This window comes from Bos javanicus, chromosome 12 (genome assembly GCF_032452875.1).
Source record: "Bos javanicus breed banteng chromosome 12, ARS-OSU_banteng_1.0, whole genome shotgun sequence".
In the NCBI taxonomy this organism is placed as follows: domain Eukaryota; kingdom Metazoa; phylum Chordata; class Mammalia; order Artiodactyla; family Bovidae; genus Bos; species Bos javanicus.
The window spans coordinates 56,896,947-56,916,454 of NC_083879.1; the positions used below are offsets into that span (position 1 = coordinate 56,896,947).

Here is a 19,508-nt window from a genome sequence, read left to right on the forward strand (position 1 = left end):
GACACACTGGGTTTGTTCCACTGATTACATTTAATTAATTTTTTATTTGGCAACTAACACAGTTTTAGAAGGAACATTTGTATTGTTCAGCTACTCATTTATAAACTGAAATACCAGTTAAATGCTAGGGTCCTGAAGACAAAAAAGGAAACTTAAAACCAGAGGCCAGGGTTCCAGGGCTTAAATTTTTGGCACAAGATTGGGATGACATTTTCCTTCCTCTTTCTGCATCATAGCTGGAATAATAAAATACTAAGGAATGTCTACAAAGCTTCAGATTTTACTTTTGCTTCTTTGTATATTCTCTTTTCATCTAAATCATACTTTGGCTAAGGCTTATTCCTTACTATAAAAGGGGAAAAACAGATAAATAAACTTAAGAAAACTTTCTGTAGGTTGTCCTCACTTTGCATGATAGTGCCAGAATATAAACATGATTATGAATACTGAAACCATACAAAGCTAGATTAATAATCACTGAAGAAAAAATATGATTATTCAATCTTTAAAAATGTTCTCAAAACATTAAAAATTTTATCTATGCATTTACAGTGAAATTAAAAAATATAAAGCTAATAATTATTTAATACTGAGGGTTTTTTTTCTTGACATTACTCTTGATACCAAATCATGTGGGTTTTTCATACTCTGAATCTGTGACAATGGGATATCAAAGAATTGCATTCAATTCTGACAATATGTGGAGTTTGTACAGTCTCCACAGTGTAAGAATTCAGTTCCAAAAAACTGCCACACTTCAGACACCAACTGTAAGTCCAAGGCGCCAACCATATTTTGACCTGACCATCTATAAACTCAGCGGCTCCCACAAAGGCTTCTTCAGGTTTGATAATTTGCTAGAATGACTCACAGCACTCAGAAAACACTTATGTTTGCCATTTTATTATAAAGGGCTCAACTCAGCAACAAACTGAAGAGTGCATAGGGCAAGGTACAGGGGCAGTACTTTGGTGTGTCCACCTATCCAGAAGCTCTCTGAATCAGTCCAGAGTGTTCATACATGTCAATCCTACCTCCCTATTCCTCTCCTGGAGGTCAATGGATTAAGATTTTCTGTTTTGTACTTTCAATATTGTAAAATATCTATGGAATTCTCTTAATGTTAAGTTTTTGCTGGTATCATTTCTGAGACACTGTCATTCATATTGTCACAATCACTTTCCTCATTTATGTTCATAAGTTCAACTTAATTAGTTTCTCTGGCTATATAGTCCTTCAGAGGATGGACTGCCATACTTTCATGGCCAGCTCTTTCTTCAGTATCTCTGACCCACTATAATTTCAATTCCAGCATTTTCACATTTTTTTACATTGCCATATTTTTATCATTATTGACCAATTTCATTTTTTATTTATATATTTTTATAAAACAGCAGATGACTTTATCATTAGAAGACAGGGAGGAAATAACATTGCATGCCTTGCTTCTCTATATAAGCTGAATAACAGGTGCATAGTGAACAATCACTAACAGACTGAAGAAAGTGGAAAGGCTGATCATAGATTTGAAAGCACATGCATCACTTATACAGTGATTTATGAACTGAAGAGTTACCACATATGTCTGTATTTCATGCAGAATATTCAGTTAATATTTTGCGGTAATGGAAATTTGAACCGTGTTGCTGGGGAACTGGTATTGCATAACTAAATCATGGTAATATCAATTTGTACATACTGGAACCACACATAGGAAGGGCTGCCTGTTGCTCTCTTGATCTCCTGTTTGACCTCTGACTTCCCTGGATCTGTGCATGGTTTTCTATCCATCATACTATGGTGCTGAGATCTGAGAGAGATTTATGAGCTTTCTCACATATTTTACTACATATGAGTTTTACTTGATAAAGCCTTCTTTCATTTAAGTCCTCTGAATCTAACAAATTGAGAAGAAAGATGTAAAGGTTTGGAGAATGTCAATTTGTCTGAGGAAAAGAAAAAGGGGATTTCTTTTGTAGAACAAAATGAATTTACCTATATAAACAAGTATCCATTTCCACTAATGAAATATTTTATTTTAAACTTTAGACTGGTAATATTTAAGAGTTGAAATTCAGAAGTATAAAGTTGAGGTCTGAAGTTTGGTTGAGAAGATAGATAAAGATATCGTATCTATGTCCACACTCTAAGGTCTATGACGTGGGTCTTGTATCCCTAGTGATTAAAAGGTTTCCAGACACAAAATAGGTATCAAAGTTATCTTTCAAATGCAAAAATAATCTGTAAATAAAATCTTAAGGAGCTACCAAAATAAATGACTATTCAATACTAATTCTAAGTAATTTGAATACACAATACTATGAATCATTTTTATAACCCTGTATTATTCCAGTCTTGTATAATCAGGTAATACCTACTTAGGTAGGTAAATTGATATTTTTGCCATTTTAAGGGATTAGTAGAAATCCTCATAGTTCTTCTTATTTTATTTAAATAATTGCAGTTTTGTCACAAAGAAATTTGAAGAACTGATCAGATAATATGGAAAATATGATATTTTGTACACAAGAGAAAGATAGATCTAGGCACACAGGTTGGATATACTTTTAGAAGATCTAAAATCAGTATATGTCAAAACCTTAGATATCTTCCCATCTCTTCAGAAAACTATTCCTAAGGTATAACACAATGAGATAGCATTAGTTAGAAGTATAAGAGATTTCTCTCCACTTATTTACTTGACTATCTTATAAGCTTTTTGTTTGTTTAATTAAGTTAGTTTTCATGATATATATGTGATATTTAAAAAATAATTCAAAACATCAATTAAAAAAGGAGAAAAACCATATGAGCATAGCAATAGATGAAATATAATATTAAAATCAACATCAATTTATGATTAAATCTAGAAAGACAAAAATAGAAAAGACAGTTCCAATTTCATAAATGACCCCTACAACAAAATAAATATCAAAATATTGAAAACTTTTGCCCTGACATTAGGAATGAGAAAATGATACTCACTATATCCACGATGTCCTATAGACAGTAGTCAGATTAATCAGGTGTTAAAAATGATTAAAGGAAATTATTTAGGTGCCGAAAACAAACTGTAACAAAACCTTCTTGACATGAACAGTGTTCTTTTGGAGAACTGCATGGGTATAAGACAGGAAGCTTTCATAAGACAAGGTTGAAGAACAAGGAAGAGACAAAAAGAAAATATCTGATTGTCTGAGGCCACACAGTCAATCTGGTTTGGATGAGAATGATCATAGTTGGCATGGGGTTTGGGGATGAACTGACTGAATATACTACATTTCTGGTGAAGGGAAGTATTTACAGGAATACAAAAGTCATCTAAATTTCAGTTTGCTGACTAATAGAAATTACATGATTCTTATATTCTAGATTTAGAGCTATGTGTCTTTCAAATGTTTCACTCTCCCTCTGGACATATAGTTTTACTGAGGTTAGTAGAGAAAACCTAAAAACAAGGTTTCTATAAGACTCTGAATATCAGTTTCCAAGCTAGCCAATTTTCTACTACAGAGCTACTTAAAAATAAAATCGGGTAGGAATAAATTGGGAGATGGGGATTGACACATACAAACTTCTATATATAAAATAGATAACAAATAAGAACCTATTGTACAGCACAGGGAACTCGACTCTATACTCTGTAACAGCCTATATGGGAAAATAATCTTTAAAAAGAGTGTATATTTATGTACATGTATAACTGAGTCACTTTGCTGCATAACATTACAAATCAACTACATTCCAATAATTTTTTTTTAAATCCTCTCACAACTTGTCAGACTTCAGTCAGTACAAGTAGCAAATATTTTTTGCAATATTGAATGACTCCATAGGTGGAAGAGGTTTATCCTAAGAGGATGAAAAAGATGCCATCCTTCCAAGATCCAGAAACACTCAAAAAATATACCCAAAAGAAAGAAAGACTTAGACAATTCCACTGAGAGTGGCAACAGGGAGCAAGACCCTAGCCACAAATAGAAAACAATCCACATTTCTGTCTGACCATATTTTTGGGCCCCCAATCTGAGGGTTGGACTGCTTGTGTACACAAGAACCAACAACCTGAGTGCCCCATGCAGGCAGAAAGCCAAGGCAAGTTCTCAGAACATAAAAGGAGGCAAACAAGAAGGTAATAGTTGTCCCTGGAGAGTAAGGATGTTCAACCAATAGGTAGTTAAAAGCCAGATTCACAGGAGTCTGGATCTGGGATGGAACATGCACACGAAAGTTTACCTTCCTTTCTCGACCAGGCACTGCAGAGATGAGGGAGAACCGATTGTATGAAGAATTCCCATCCTTTCCTGGCTTCTGCCAGTTCTCCCAGGATCCCATCAGCAGGCTCTGGAGCAAGTAGCTTTAAAGAAAAGAGTTTAGCTCCAGTATCTACCAGAATTTGGCAAGGTTTTCCATTAACTTTAGTTTTAGTTTCCCCTAGGTTGTTTAAGGTAGTAATTGGTAGCATTTACTGAAGAATTCCTTGGGATCTCATCTACCCTAGGAGGGGTCCAAGTGGGGGGTTTCCTGCAAGGGTAGATATAGGGGTATAAAAGTTGATATGAAAGGCTTTGCACAAAATCTTCAAGGACAATCTTTATTCTAGTATACTAGTTGATTGCAAATGAGATACCATTTTCTAGTCCAGTATTTTGATGATGGGCTCTTATGAAAGTGTCATGAGGGAGGCCCAGTCATTGCTTTGGGCTTCTGGCAGTGGAGCTATTGCAGCCTGTCAGATCACTAATATGGTGAACTTTTGTTTACATTCTGATGGTCCCTTCAAAGTGGAAAGGCAATTCAGATAAAGAATGGATAGAATGAGTATTCTAAGAGGATAGAGGGGAGTAGTAATAATCAAATGAGTCTTATAATCATTGGCTTTAGGTACCTTTTATATCTTTAATTTTTCATTAGCTTTTTGTAAGGAATCTTTCAAAAAAGCTATTTGGAATCTTGAGGCCATTTGAAGGCTTCTGCATACCAATTAAAATAGTTATCCCATATGTTTTATTTTTGAGCTCCTGCTTTTAAGTAAACTTTTCAAATGAATTATTTCATCTACTTAGAGTATTCCCATAATAGCCACTGTAATTCTAGATTGTCTTAGTAAGATTTTACCATATTTGTAGATATCTACAGCTTCCAGGACTACAGTTCTTAGACATAAAATAAGCAAGTGCATGCACACTCAGTTCTTTGAAATTTAAGGATCTTATTTCTTTAACTAAATCTTCAAGCCCTCAGAACCAAACTAAGCATGTGCCACTGAGTTGAGGATTTTATGGTGTTTTACACTGTCATTACACAGAGATCTTCTTAAGATTGGCTAGTGACCAAGAGTCAATCTAATCCGTTCCATGACCAATCTATCTCAGCATAAGAGTCTTACAGTTATGTGGAGAAAACATTAACAGTCTTTAAGAACTCCAACCATGCCCACTGATATTGTGACTTTGGCTTCTGAGAGTCCCATTAGAATAAATCTATTATTCCTTTCACTTGGAGGCTTCTTTATAGTGGTAGAAGCCCTAATGTATTTTAATTGTCTGGCCTGTGCCTATTTAGATTTTAATTTTGATGGTCAAAATAGTCCGGATCTCATCTTAATTTATTTTCCCAAGTTCCCCAGCTGTTTACTGTTTTTGCTGTGTACTTAACCTAGAGGCTTTGTGAGTCCCCTGATGGCTGCCACCCAGTGGACTCCAAAATAACTACTACCCCATATTCTTTCTGAAAACAATCTCTCTCTCTCTCACATACATTCTCTTTCTCTCTCACTATATATATATATATATATATATATATATATGTTTTTAAATAAAGTGTTTTTTTTTTTGAATTTCAGAGTCACATGCAAGAAGTAGAACTCAAATCCAACAGTGACTTATCCAAAGCTAGAGGATCAGTGAACTCAAAGGATTCTGTGGCACCTGACCTGTGTGTCTTATCTTGCAAGCCATTAGCACTTAGATCCCATTTCTTATCTACAAAAACTTTAAAAATGATCAAAATAAACAGTATAGGTAATGCAAACAAATTTTATTTAACACATCATGAAAAGTGGACAGTCTTCTTTTGAGTAACTGCAAAATGAGATGGAAAGCAGAAAGTTATTATAGGATAAATGTTAAAGAAAAATGAAAGATAGAAAATATCTGATTGGCTGGGACTACATAGTCAGCCTTGTTCAGGTGAGAAGGCTGAGGACTGGCTTGGTGTTTGATGATGGACTGAATGGATGTATTGCATTTCTGGCCAAGGCAAGCATTTATAGGAAGATAAATGTTTTGTTTTGCTGATGTGGTACTTGAGGTAGACGTAACTCAATCTTGGGCCTAGAAAGTTATTTCAACAAAGGCAAGGAAACAAAATTAAAATTATAAGTGTTGGTATTGGGAAATAAAAAGTCAATATTTGTAGGCAATAATATTATATATTTGCTATTGCTAAGTCACTTCAGTCGTGTCCAACTCTGTGTGACCCCATAGACGGCAGCCAACCAGGCTTCCCCGTCCCTGGGATTCTCCAGGCAAGAACACTGGAGTGGGTTGCCATTTCCTTCTCCAATGCATGAAAATGAAAAGTGAAAGTGAAGTTGCTCAGTCGTGTCCGACCCTCAGCGACCCCATGGACTGCAGCCTTCCAGGCTCCTCTGTCCATGGGATTTTCCAGGCAAGAGTACTGGAGTGGGGTGCCATTGCCTTCTCTGAATATTATATATAGGGAATTCAAAATATATTTCCAAACTACTCCAACAGCAGGAAAAAAAATTAACATATTCTCACAGTAGGATAAAATCAAATAGATAGACTGATATAATAAAAGATATATAAGATATCTACACCAAATTTTCTTAAATATTGAGAGAAATTGAAAGCTAATTTTATAAAAGAATATTTAACAGTCATGTATTAGAAGTCTTATTGTCATATATTTATATATATATATAAATTTTGCACAGATTGATATATACTTTAATGCAATTCTAAAGTGAAGTCACTCAGTCGTGTCCAAAACTTTGCAACCCCATGGACTATAGCCTACCAGGCTCCTCTATTCGTGGGATTTTTCCAGGCAAGATTACTGGAGTGGGTTGCCATTTCCTTCTAGTAAGGAGCTATTTTGTGAAAAAAATCAACATATTGGTACAAAAATTGATAAAAACTATAAAAAGGAAAGAACAAAAAATAGCTATATAAACACAACTGGAGAAATTATACTTTGATACATGAAGATACATTATTCAGTTCAGTTCAGTTCAGTCACTCAGTCATGTCCGACATTTGCGACCCCTTGAATCGCAGCACGCCAGGCCTCCCTGTCCATCACCAACTTCCAGAGTTCACCTAAACTCATGTCCATAGAGTCGGTGATGCCATCCAGCCATCTCATCCTCTGTCATCCCCTTTTCCTCCTGCCCTGAATCCCCCCCAGCAGCAGAGTCTTTTCCAATGAGTCAACTCTTCGCATGAGGTGGCCAAAGAACTGGAATTACAGCTTTAGCATGATTACTTCCAAAGAAATCCCAGGGCTGATCTCCTTCAGAATGGACTGGTTGGATCTCCTTGCAGTCCAAGGGACTCTCAAGAGTCTTCTCCAAAACCACAGTTCAAAAACATCAAAGCAATCTTGAGAAAGAAGAATGGAACTGGAGGAATCAACTTGCCTGACTTCAGGCTCTACTACAAAGCCACAGTCATCAAGACAGTATGGTACTGGCACAAAGACAGAAATACAAATCAATGGAACAAAATAGAAAGCCCAGAGATAAATCCATGCACCTATGGACACCTTATCTTTGACAAAGGAGGCAAGCATATACAAGGGATTAAAGACAATCTCTTTAACAAGTGGTTCTGGGAAAACTGGTCAACCACTTGTAAAAGAATGAAACTAGAACACTTTCTAATACCATACACAAAAATAAACTTAAAATGGATTAAAGATCTAAATGTAAGACCAGAAACTATAAAACTTCTAGAGGAGAACATAGGCAAAACACTCTCTGACATAGATCACAGCAGGATCCTCTAGGACCCACCTCCCAGAATATTGGAAATAAAAGTAAAAATAAACAAATGGGACCTAATTAAACTTAAAAGCTTTTGCACAACAAAGGAAACTATAAGCAAGGTGAAAAGGCAGCCTTCAGAATGGGAGAAAATAATAGCTAATGAAGCAAGTGACAAACAACTAATCTCAAAAAGATACAAGCAACTTCTGCAGCTCAATTCCAGAAAAATAAATGACCCAATCAAAAAATGGGCCAAAGAACTAAATAGACATTTCTCCAAAGAAGACATACAGATGGCTAACAAACACATGAAAAGATGCTCAACATCACTCATTATCAGAGAAATGCAAATCAAAACCACAATGAGGTACCATTACATGCCAGTCAGAATGGCTGCGATCCAAGTCTATAAGCAATAAATGCTGGAGAGGATGTGGACAAAAGGGAACCCTCTTACACAGTTGATGGGAATGCGAACTAGTACAGCCACTATGTAGAACAGTGTGGAGATTCCTTATAGAACTGGAAATAGATCTGCCTTATGACCCAGCAATCCCACTGCTGGGCATACACACCAAGGAAAGCAGAATTGAAGGAGACATGTGTACCCCAATGTTCATCGCAGCACTGTTTATAATAGCCAGGACATGGAAGCAACCTAGATGTCCATCAGCAGACGAATGGATAAGAAAGTTGTGGTACATATACTCAATGGAGTATTACTCAGCCATTAAAAAGAATACATTTAAAACAGTTCTAATGAGGTGGATGAAACTGGAGCCTATTATACAGAGTGAAGTAAGCCAGAAAGAAAAACACCCATACAGTATACTAATGCATATATATGGAATTTAGAAAGATGGTAACAATAACCCTGTAAGCAAGACAGCAAAAGAGACACAGATGTATGGAACAGTCTTTTGGACTCTGTGGGAGAGGGAGAGGGTGGGATGATTTGGGAGAATGGAATTGAAACAAGTATAATATCATATATGAAACAAATCACCAGTCCAGGTTTGATGCATTATACTGGATGCATGGGGCTGGTGCACTGGGACGACCCAGAGGGATGGTACAGGGAGGGAGGAGGGTGGGGGGTTCAGGATGCGGAACACGTGTATACCTGTGGCAGATTCATCTTGATGTATGGCAAAACCAAAACAATACTGTAAAGTAATTAACCTCCAATTAAATAAATTTATATTAAAAATTTTTTTTAAAAAGCATCTCGTTTCATACATGACATTTCACATGTTTCAATGCCATTCTCCCAAATCTTCCCACCCTCTCGCTCTCCCACAGAGTCCATAAGCCTGTTCTATACATCAGTGTCTCTTTTGCTGTCTCGTATACAGGGTTATCATTACCATCTTTCTAAATTCCATATATATGCGTTAATCAATTCTTTGGCGCTCAGCTTTCTTCACAGTCCAACTCTCACATCCATACATGATCACTGGAAAAACCATAGCTTTGACTAAATGGACCTTTGTTGGCAAAGTAATGTCTCTGCTTTTGAATATGCTATCTAGGTTGGTCATAACTTTCCTTCCAAGGAGTAAGTGTCTTTTAATTTCATGGCTGCAATCACCATCTGCAGTGATTTTGGAGCCCCCAAAATAAAGTCTGACACTGTTTCCACTGTTTCCCCATCTATTTCCCATGAAGTGATGGGCCAGATGCCATGATCTTCGTTTTCTGAATGTTGAGCGTTAAGCCAACTTTTGCACTCTCTTCTTTCATTTTCATCAAGAGGCTTTTTAGTTTCTCTTCACTTTCTGCCATAAGGGTGGTGTCATCTGCATATCTGAGGTTATTGATATTTCTCCCAGCAATCTTGATTCCAGCTTGTGCTTTTTCCAGCCCCGCATTTCTCATGATGTAGTCTGCATAGAAGTTAAATAAGCAGGGTGACAATATACAGCCTTGATGTACTTCTTTTCCTATTTGGAACCAGTCTGTTGTTCCATGTCCAGTTCTAACTGTTGCTTCCTGACCTGCATATAGGTTTCTCAAGAGGCAAGTCAGGTGGTCTGGTATTCCCATCTCTTTCAGAATTTTCCACAGTTTATTGTGATCCACACAGTCAAAGACTTTGGCATAGTCAATAAAGCAGAAATAGATGTTTTCTGGAACTCTCTTGCTTTTTCCATGATCCAGCAGATGTTGGCAATTTGATCTCTGGTTCTTTTGCCTTTTCTAAAACCAGCTTGAACATCTGGAAGTTCACGGTTCACGTATTGCTGAAGCCTGGCTTGGAGAATTTTGAGCATTACTTTACTAGTGTGTGAGATGAGTGCAATTGTGCAGTAGTTTGAGCATTTTTTGGCATTGCATTTCTTTGATATTGGAATGAAAACTGACCTTTTCTAGTCCTGTGGCCATGGCTGGGTTTTCCACATTTTCTGCATATTGAGTGCAGCACTTTCATAGCATCATTTTCCAAAATTTGAAATAGCTCTACTGGAGTTCCGTCAGCTCCACTAGCTTTGTTCATAGTGATGCTTTCTAAGGCCCACTTGACTTCACATTCCAGGATGTCTGGCTCTAGGTCAGTGATCACACCAACGTGATTATCTGGGTCATGAAGATCTTTTTTGTACAGTTCTTCTGTGTATTCTTGCCACCTCTTCTTAATATCTTCTGCTTCTGTTAGGTCCATACCATTTCTGTCCTTTATCGAGCCCATCTTTGCATGAAATGTTCCTTTGGTATCTCTAATTTTCCTGAAGAGATCTCTAGTCTTTCCTATTCTGTTGTTTCCCTCTATTTCTTTGCATTGATCGCTGAGGAAGACTTTCTTATGTCTCCTTGCTATTCTTTGGAACTCTGCATTCAAATGGGTATGTCTTTCCTTTTCTCCTTTGCTTTTTGCTTCTCTTTTTTTACAGCTATTTGAAAGGCCTCCTCAGACAGCCATTTTGCTTTATTTGCATTCCTTTTTCATGGGAATGGTCTTGATCCCTGTCTCCTGTACAATGTCATGAACCTCCGTCCATAGTACATCAGACACTCTATCTATCAGATCTAGTCCCTTAAATCTATTTCTCACTTCACTGTATAATCTTAAGGGATTTGATTTAGGTCATACTTGAATGGTCTAGTGGTTTTCCCTACTTTCTTCTATTTAAGTCTGAATTTGGCAATAAGGAGTTCATGATCTGAGCCACAGTCAGCTCCCGGTCTTGTTTTTGCTGACTGTATAGAACTTCTCCAAGTTACAGTAATTTGCTAAGTGCATTTTTGGTGCAAAGACAGGCACCACAGAAAAATGAGTCACTCAGACAGCTGAATCATATACCTGACCATATTATTGGTAACTTGATTTTTGTCAGAAATGACCGCAGTACAATAAGAAAGTGAACATTTCCAAGGAATCAGCCAACTTTTTCTATGAGGTGCCAAATAAACATTTTAGGTTTTTCAGACCACACAGTCTCTATTCCAGTGATTCAATTCAATTTGAAAATATCAAAAGATCTAACGCTGGGAGGGATTGGGGGCAGGATGAGAAGGGTACAACAGAGGATGAGATGGCTGGATGGCATCATCGACTCGATGGACACTGAGTTTGAGTGAACTCTGGGAGTTGGTGATGGAAAGGGAGGCCTGGCATGCTTCAATTCATGGAGTCGCAAAGAGTTGGACATGACTGAGTGAGTGAACTGAACGGAACTGAAGATGTCCACAAAAGGGCTTGGGTATATATAGCAATAAAACTGTATAAATGAATAAAGAAATTTAGTCATACAATTTTCATGTTGCAAAATATTATAAACTTTTACAGCTTTTGAAAAATATAAAATTTTTCTTAGCTCAGAGGTTATACAAAAACAGATTAGGCTTGATGACCATATCTTTTGATTGCTGGTGTTTTTATTAAATTGTGCATGGTCAATTAAACATTGACATGAGAACTTAATATGCCATTACCCTTCCCTGACACTATACACAAAAAATCAATTTCAGTAGGATTGTAGGCCTAAATATAACATGTAAATGGATACAGATTCTCTAGTTTAACACGGTACAATATTCTCAGTAACTTGAGGTAAGCAAATCTCTTCTTACAATGTTATTTTTAAATCATAATCTTTGCACTAAGAATATTATTTTTATAGACTTGGTGATTATTTTTAGGTCTTTTCAGTGAAAAGCCTTAAGTATTTTTTCTTTTCTTTTTTTCTAAGGCAAAGCTAACCATAAAGTTTATGATATTACTTCAAAGATATTGATGATTAGAATCTTTATGACACTTGACTTCATCAATCAAGGTAACAAAAAGTTAATAATTAAAATGTCTCATGAAATGTATAGAACAGTCTTTTGGACTCTGTAGGAGAGGAAGAGGGTGGGATGATTTGGGAGAATGGCATAGAAACATGTATAATATCATATAAGAAACGAATCCCCAGTCCAGGTTCGATGCAGGATACAGGATGCTTGGGGCTGGTGCACTGGGATGACCCAGCGGGATGGTACGGGGAGGGAATTGGGAGGGGGGTTCAGGAAGGGGAACACGTGTACACCTGTGGCAGATTCCTGTTAATGTATGGCAAAACCAATACAATATTGTAAAGTAAATAATAATAATAATAATAAAGAAATGATAAATGGTTAAAAAATAAAATATAATCAACACCTGAAAAAAAAAAAAAGAAAATTTTCAATGTATATACAGGCTGTTTGTGTATTTCTGCTGGGTAATAATACACACGAATAGTCAAGATCAGAGAAGTGGACAGAGAATGAACAGAGAGCTCTACCTAATTGGTTTAATTTCCAGATTCATAATGGTAAAGTTGAAATGCCAAGTGTGTTATGCAGGAAATAATATAAGGTATAAATGGGGGAATCTATGGCAAGAATGCCTATATAACATCACATAAATCCCCCGCATTTGTATATTGAATAAAACAGCTATAAAGAAGCTGTTGGGAAGCTTCAGCTAAATTGTGGTCAATGCTCAGGTGGGTTATTCTATAGAACAGTTTGCAATCCCCAAATTCAGAAGGGTGAACCAAAACAAATTCATGGATAAGAGTCAATGCTCACCTTAGTAAAATGGCAAAATGATAAATCTGAAGCCCTGGGCAGAAATGGCTCAAAAGCATAATGTGTATTTTGTTGACTTAGCTTTATGTTTATGTATTATAGTTATATATTTATTATGTTTATGGCTTAGCTTTATGTTTTTGTGTGCAAAAGGGTAAAACAGCATCTTTGAAATAACAATCTGAAACATGGCATAAAATATAGGTGAACATTTTCACTAGCAGATTCCATATTTACAAATCTGCTCACTTGTTAAAATGTCTTAATAACTGGAAAATCTGTTTTTACTGCACTTTCACAGTTATTCAGATATGCTCAGTATTGAAAACTTTGAATCACTTGTTCCCAACTGAGGTGAAACAAGGGGGTGCTCTGCTTCTTGTTTCAGTTCTCATGTTGTACACAAGTGTCCCTTCTGTGCTAGATTTAATGCCATATTTTTACATTTTTGTGCTTTTAAAATATGATTTCACTGTTTAAAATGCCCCCGAAGCATAGTGCAGAAGTGCTGTCTAGTGTTCCTAAGAGGGCTGTGAGGTGTCTTACAGAGAAGATAGGTGTCTAAGATAAGTTTTGTTCAGGCATGAGTTACAGAGCTGTTGGAAGTTAATTCAATGTTAATGAATACATATATGTATTAAATAAAGAGTTTGAAAAGAGAAACATACATAAAATGAGATTATGTATTGATCAATTGATAAAATATGGTAACTAGAGGCTCACAGGAGTCTAGCCCTGTTTTTTCTGTAGGATAATTGGTTCAGTACTCACTCACTCAGTATTATGGCACTATTATAGAAGATGGTGCTCAGCTTTTCAGTCATATCAGAATAGTTGCGACCCCATGGACTTCAGTCCGCTAGGCTCCTTTGTCCATGAAATTTTCCAGGCAAGAATACTGGAGTGGGTTGCCATTTCTTGCTCCAGGGAATCTTTCTGACCCAGAGATTGAACCTGACTCTCCCGCATTGGTAGGTGGATTCTTTACCACTAAGCCATGTGGGAAGGGCTCCTCCATCCATGGGATTTTCCAGGCAAGAGTGCTGGAGTGGATTGCCATTTCCTTCTCCAATTACAAAGGATAACTACTGCCAAAAAATCAATTGTAGCAGCCTTACCAACAATAGCTTATATCACTCCTACTAGCTGCTGCTGCTGCTGCTAAGTTGCTTCAGTCGTGTCTGACTCTGTGTGACCCCATAGACAGCAACCTACCAGGCTCCCCTGTCCTTGGGATTCTCCAGGCAAGGACACTGGAGTGGGTTGCCATTTCCTTCTCCAATGCATGAAAGTGAAAAGTGAAAGTGAAGTCGCTCAGTCGTGTCCGACTCTAGCAACCCCATGGACTGCAGCCCACCAGGCTCCTCTGTCCATGGGATTTTCCAGGCAAAAGTACTGGAGTGGGGTGCCATTGCCTTCTCCAACTCCTACTAGAGTAATCTATAAATATTTCAATTTTTTCTATGGGCAGATTTTAATTACAGGCATACCTCAGGTTTGGTTTTAGATCATCACAATAAAGCAAGTCACATAGCTTTTTGTTTGATTGTTTCCCAGGGTATATAAAGTTGTTTACATTGTAAAAGTTTATCAAGTGTACAATAGCATTATGTCTAAAAAAACTGTACATACCTTAACTAAAAAATACTGCTGTTGAAAAAAAAAATGGGGCTGATAGACTTGCTTTACACAAGGTTACCACAAACCTCCATTTGTAATAAACACATTTTCTGAATAAAGTGAAACACAATGAAACAAAGTATGCTTACATTTGGGGCTTCCCATTCCCAGGTGGTACTAGAGGTAAAGAATCTGCCTGCCAGTGCAGGAGACATAAGGAACAGGGATTCAGTTCCTGGGTTGGGAAGATTTCATGGAGGAGATCATGGCAACCCACTCCAGTATTCTTTCCTAGAGAATTCCCATGGACAGAGGAGCCTGGTGGGGCTACAGTCCATAGGGTCGCCAAGAGTCGGACATGACTGAAGTGTCTTAGCAAGCACTCATGTCTATATTTGATTATGATTTTGCTACAGTTCACTATCACTTTTTGTTACAATCAATATAATCAATTTACTGATTATCAGTGTTGGATTATTTCCTGAATTTTATAAAATAATGAGAATTATATTTATTCCCTAATGTTTATATTAATTTAAGATTTAATTAGAAAAGAAACTGAAAATAGAGTGTGTAAAAGTATCCTCATAGGATAACTAAACATTTATTTTATACATTTTAAACACTGCTTGTAAAAATTAGCGAATTGATACTAGAAGTGAAATTCAATAACATTCTAATTCTTTCATTTAAAACATATTATTATTAAATATAATTATCTTAAGGTTCTTCTGAAATTATACTTTTCAAATAGATGCAAAATAGGCCTTAGTGACTTTATGCCTTTATCAAGGTCACAGAAAAACACAAATACATAAAAGAACCCTGATTTCAGGGCTTGGCATGATTTTTTTTCTCTTTCTAAAGAGAATAAAGTTTATCTGCCTCTTACTTTATAAAGTATTTGGACAACAAACTAATTATAACTGCAATATATAGCACTTATTTGTTGCAGGCACTGATTTAAATTGCACATATTAACTAACATTACGCTTTTAAAACACTATCATTAAATACTTTTGCCAACGAATTTAAATTACTCATGCAGATTAATGGGCCATGTTAGTGGCAGAATCAGGGAGTGAACAAGCCTCCTGTGTCTACATCCTTCCTCACCAGGTATGCTTTTTTTTTTTTTTTTTCCTCTTAGTGAGAAAATCCCATGGACTGAGGAGCCTGGTAGGCTGCAGACAATGGGGTCGCGAAGAGTCGGACACGACTGAGCGCCTCGACTTTCACTTTTCCCTTTCATGCATTGGAGAAGGAAATGGCAACCCACTCCAGTGTTCTTGCCTGGAGAATCCCAGGGACGGGGGAGCCTGGAGGGCCGCCGTCTATGGGGTCGCACAGAGTCGGACACGACTGAAGCGACTTCAGCAGCAGCAGCAGCAACAGCAGGGACCCATAAATTTAATATTTACATTGTATCACCAACCCTATTTTATTGTTACTTCGCACACTTCTGAAGTGACAACATGCTGTTTTTTTCCTCATTGTTTTCCGTTAAAAAATTTAACAATTGGAAAGAGAGTTTACTTTCTGTTTTTGTTTTTCTGAATCTTTACAGAGACAACCTGTATTGCCAGGCACAGGCCACAAGGGTGCGCTCTGAGGTGAAAGGCGGCCCCTACGCCCACCCTACACCTCAGGCCTAGGCCCTGTGGCAGAGGCACTAGCTTAGGGGATTCTGTGGGTTCACAACCCGGCCTCCAGGGCAGAGAGAGGCCCAAAAAGAAGCGGCCCACGCCAGGTGGTAGATGGCAACTTAAATCAGCAAAGGAACTTACCTGGCCTGTCTTTAGCAGCTCCAAGACAAGCAGCTAGCTGTCCGCCCTGCCCGTCAGTGTCTCAGGGTTAACCGCCTTAATGGGGTCAGTCAGTCACTGCACCATCGTGAGGGTCTCAACAGCACCCTGCTTTCACAAAGCTTGACCTAGAAAAGGCCTTGGCTACGGGAATGCTGGGCAGAACATACATTCCGAGGACAGGGAGGCCTTAGGAGCTTTCCACAGCCCTGGGCAGTTCCTGGTGGGCCTGTGGTTACGTCCTCCCTTGTCCTCCCGCAGCTTCCACGGCTCTGAGACAAGGTCTTCGCGCCGCCGCAGGGGATTGTGGGGCTTGAGGGGTGAGCCAACAGCCCAGGGGGCGCAAGGCGGGGCCCCTATCTGCTGAAGGGTGCTCAGCGTTCTTCTTGTGGCCACCGTGGAGGTTCCCAGGTGCTCTCTCCACAATAGACGGCGAGAGAAGACAGAGGCAGCCACGAAGAATAAGGATGCTTTGAAAAGGGACTTGTTGGGGGACAGAAGAGGCGGTGCAGGCAGCCCACCCTCTGGCCGTGGCCCCCTGGGCTGTCCTTCCTCCGTGGTCCTTCAGGGCTCAGTTCTCTGGTCTTATGTCTCAAGCCTGCGTCCAGTTCTCCGTTCTTTCCTGAGGATGCTATGCCGCCTGTGAGCTCGCCTGGAATTGGAGGTAGGCAGAGGTCCTTATCGAGAGAAGGCAATGGCAAGCCACTCCAGTACTCTTGCCTAGAAAATCCCATGGATGGAGGAGCCTGGTAGGCTGCAGTCCATCGGGTCGCTCTGAGTCGGCCGCAACTGAGCGACTTCACTTTCACTTTTCACTTTCACGCAATGGAGAAGGAAACGGCAACCTACTCCAGTGTTCTTGCCTGGAGAATCCCAGGGATGGGGCAGAGCCTGGTGGGCTGCTGTCTATGGGGTTGTACAGAGTCGGACACGACTGAAGCGACTTAGCAGCAGCAGCAGAGGTCATTATCCTACCTAATATATGAGGTTGGAATTCCAGCTTACAGGCTTGGTGCCACCATACTTAAAATTTATACCTGAGGTCTTTTTTGGCTTCTGTGAAGAGGATGGCACATATTTACTCAGAGGTTAGTGGCAGGAAGTAAAAAATAACATTAAAAATCTGAAGTAAAAACTAGCATTTCTTACGCGTCTAAAAATTTTCTGGAGGAGGTTAACTTAATTCTAGAGATTCAGGCACAGACAGAATGGTGCTTTAAAAAAGTCTCTGTGATTTTGTGTGTCATTTAAACTTTAAATTGTTTGCTGTTTCTTTTCTCTATACTCTTGCTAGTTCTAGCTACAATAATTGAACTGCCTTATGCTATGATAAAAATGAATTCACATTTTTTGTAGTGCCTTACAAGCATAAAATAATATTTTGTATTTGCTAAATTATTCTGAGTAGCATCTGAAGAATAGATTTCCCCATTTCATGTTTTGTGTTTTTAAAAGTAAATGAAAAGCAAGCAAGAAAAACAATATTAAACATTGCTTCAATTTAGTGCACATCAGTATAATTGAAACAAGCCCATTTAATCAATTTTTACCTGAAAGAGTGTAGTGCATAGAAATAAAAATCAAACACAACTATTTACCTAGTGATATAAGGAGAAGTATTATATTTTTATTAAATGCAAATGTGCAAGTAAATTAGAAATACTATTATGTGTTTTTCTTCTGAGAGTCCAGAAGAAATCAATAGAAACATTATGAAAATGTAAGTTAATTAAGATTATAAATTACCTCACTGCAAAATTGAGATTTTTATTTTACTATAATTATTCCCTCAAGTGGTTCTTTTCACTTCTATCTTGAAAGAGAATTTACATTTTACAATAACCAAAGATGAGAGAAAATAACCCTTTACTGGCAGAGAATCTCATCAAATGGGTAAATGCCATGGATATGCTGAAAATTCTTTATACTGAAAAATATCTTCAGAAATGGTGAATAAATTTGGCTTTAAAATGTACATAAGTGTATTATACAAATGTTAATTTACATGTATCATATGTAGATACAAACTTGCTTTTACCACCTTAATGGCAAAACAGTGTATCCATATCTTAGAGAGCCTGACATGTGCATCTGCTTGCTCTCTAAAGTATCATCTTTCCAAGAGTTAAACCTTATCTTCACTTTTAAACATAAGTGCTACTTTTGCCTGTTTTGAAATTTATGTAAATATATCATAAGTATATGATTTTTTTCTGTTGCTTTTTTTGCATTCAGTATTTTTTGTGAGATATATTCATTGTTGTTGCTGGTGGCTGAACTGCAGTCATTTATATTGTTTTATAGTTTTCCTTTATGCTAGATTCTGGAGTGGGGTTTTTTTTGTTTTTATTTTGAGGTGGCAAGAGTAAATGCATAGCTTTGAGGGACTATTTAAATCAAGTCAGTCATTTTCCTATATACCAACAATGAACAAGTGGACTTTGAATTTAAAAATACAATACCATTTACATTAGTATCCACCAAAATGAAATACTTAGGGTTTAAATCAAATCACTACATACTATATCACCATGGTAGACTCCCTTGCCCTCTGATTTCCCCTAGGTTCAATATACAGAAAGCCTCAACAGAAAATTAAAAACAGAGAAACACAGTATATATGTATTCTCGTTCTTGTTCCCTTCATTACCCTCATTTTAGCGATGACTGTGTTCTACAGTTTTTCAATTGGTGTCAGTCACTTTTCGCATAGCCATGAAGTCTGGGTAATACTATGTTCTTCCCTTTCGCCTTTAGGACTCAGTGTAATGACTTCTTTCTGAAGCCAGTACCTGAGTGCGTCATCAAACCCTTGTGCTTCTTTAATCTTATACACAGCTCTTTAAACTCTGCTTTCATTAAACTCTCACATTAATCCTTTAGATGAATCACTTTTGTGTCTGACAATTCTAACTGACACTGTTATAAAGCAGTTATTTGTATAGCCATATTGGTGTATAAGAAACTGAAAAATCAGATAATTTTAACATGAATATTTTCCTTAAATGCAAGAC

At 37.6% G+C, this 19,508-nt stretch overlaps 1 long non-coding RNA gene across 1 annotated transcript; it reads right to left on the reverse strand.

Annotated features, from left to right (window-relative positions):
* Positions 1–2,992: 2,992 nt before the first annotated feature.
* On the reverse strand, positions 2,993–16,786 carry LOC133258085 (uncharacterized). Its single transcript, XR_009739808.1, has 3 exons — positions 16,477–16,786; positions 4,237–4,357; positions 2,993–3,115 (listed from the first exon to the last, which is right to left on the reverse strand). It is a non-coding gene; the product is annotated as an uncharacterized LOC133258085 (long non-coding RNA).
* Positions 16,787–19,508: the final 2,722 nt, after the last annotated feature.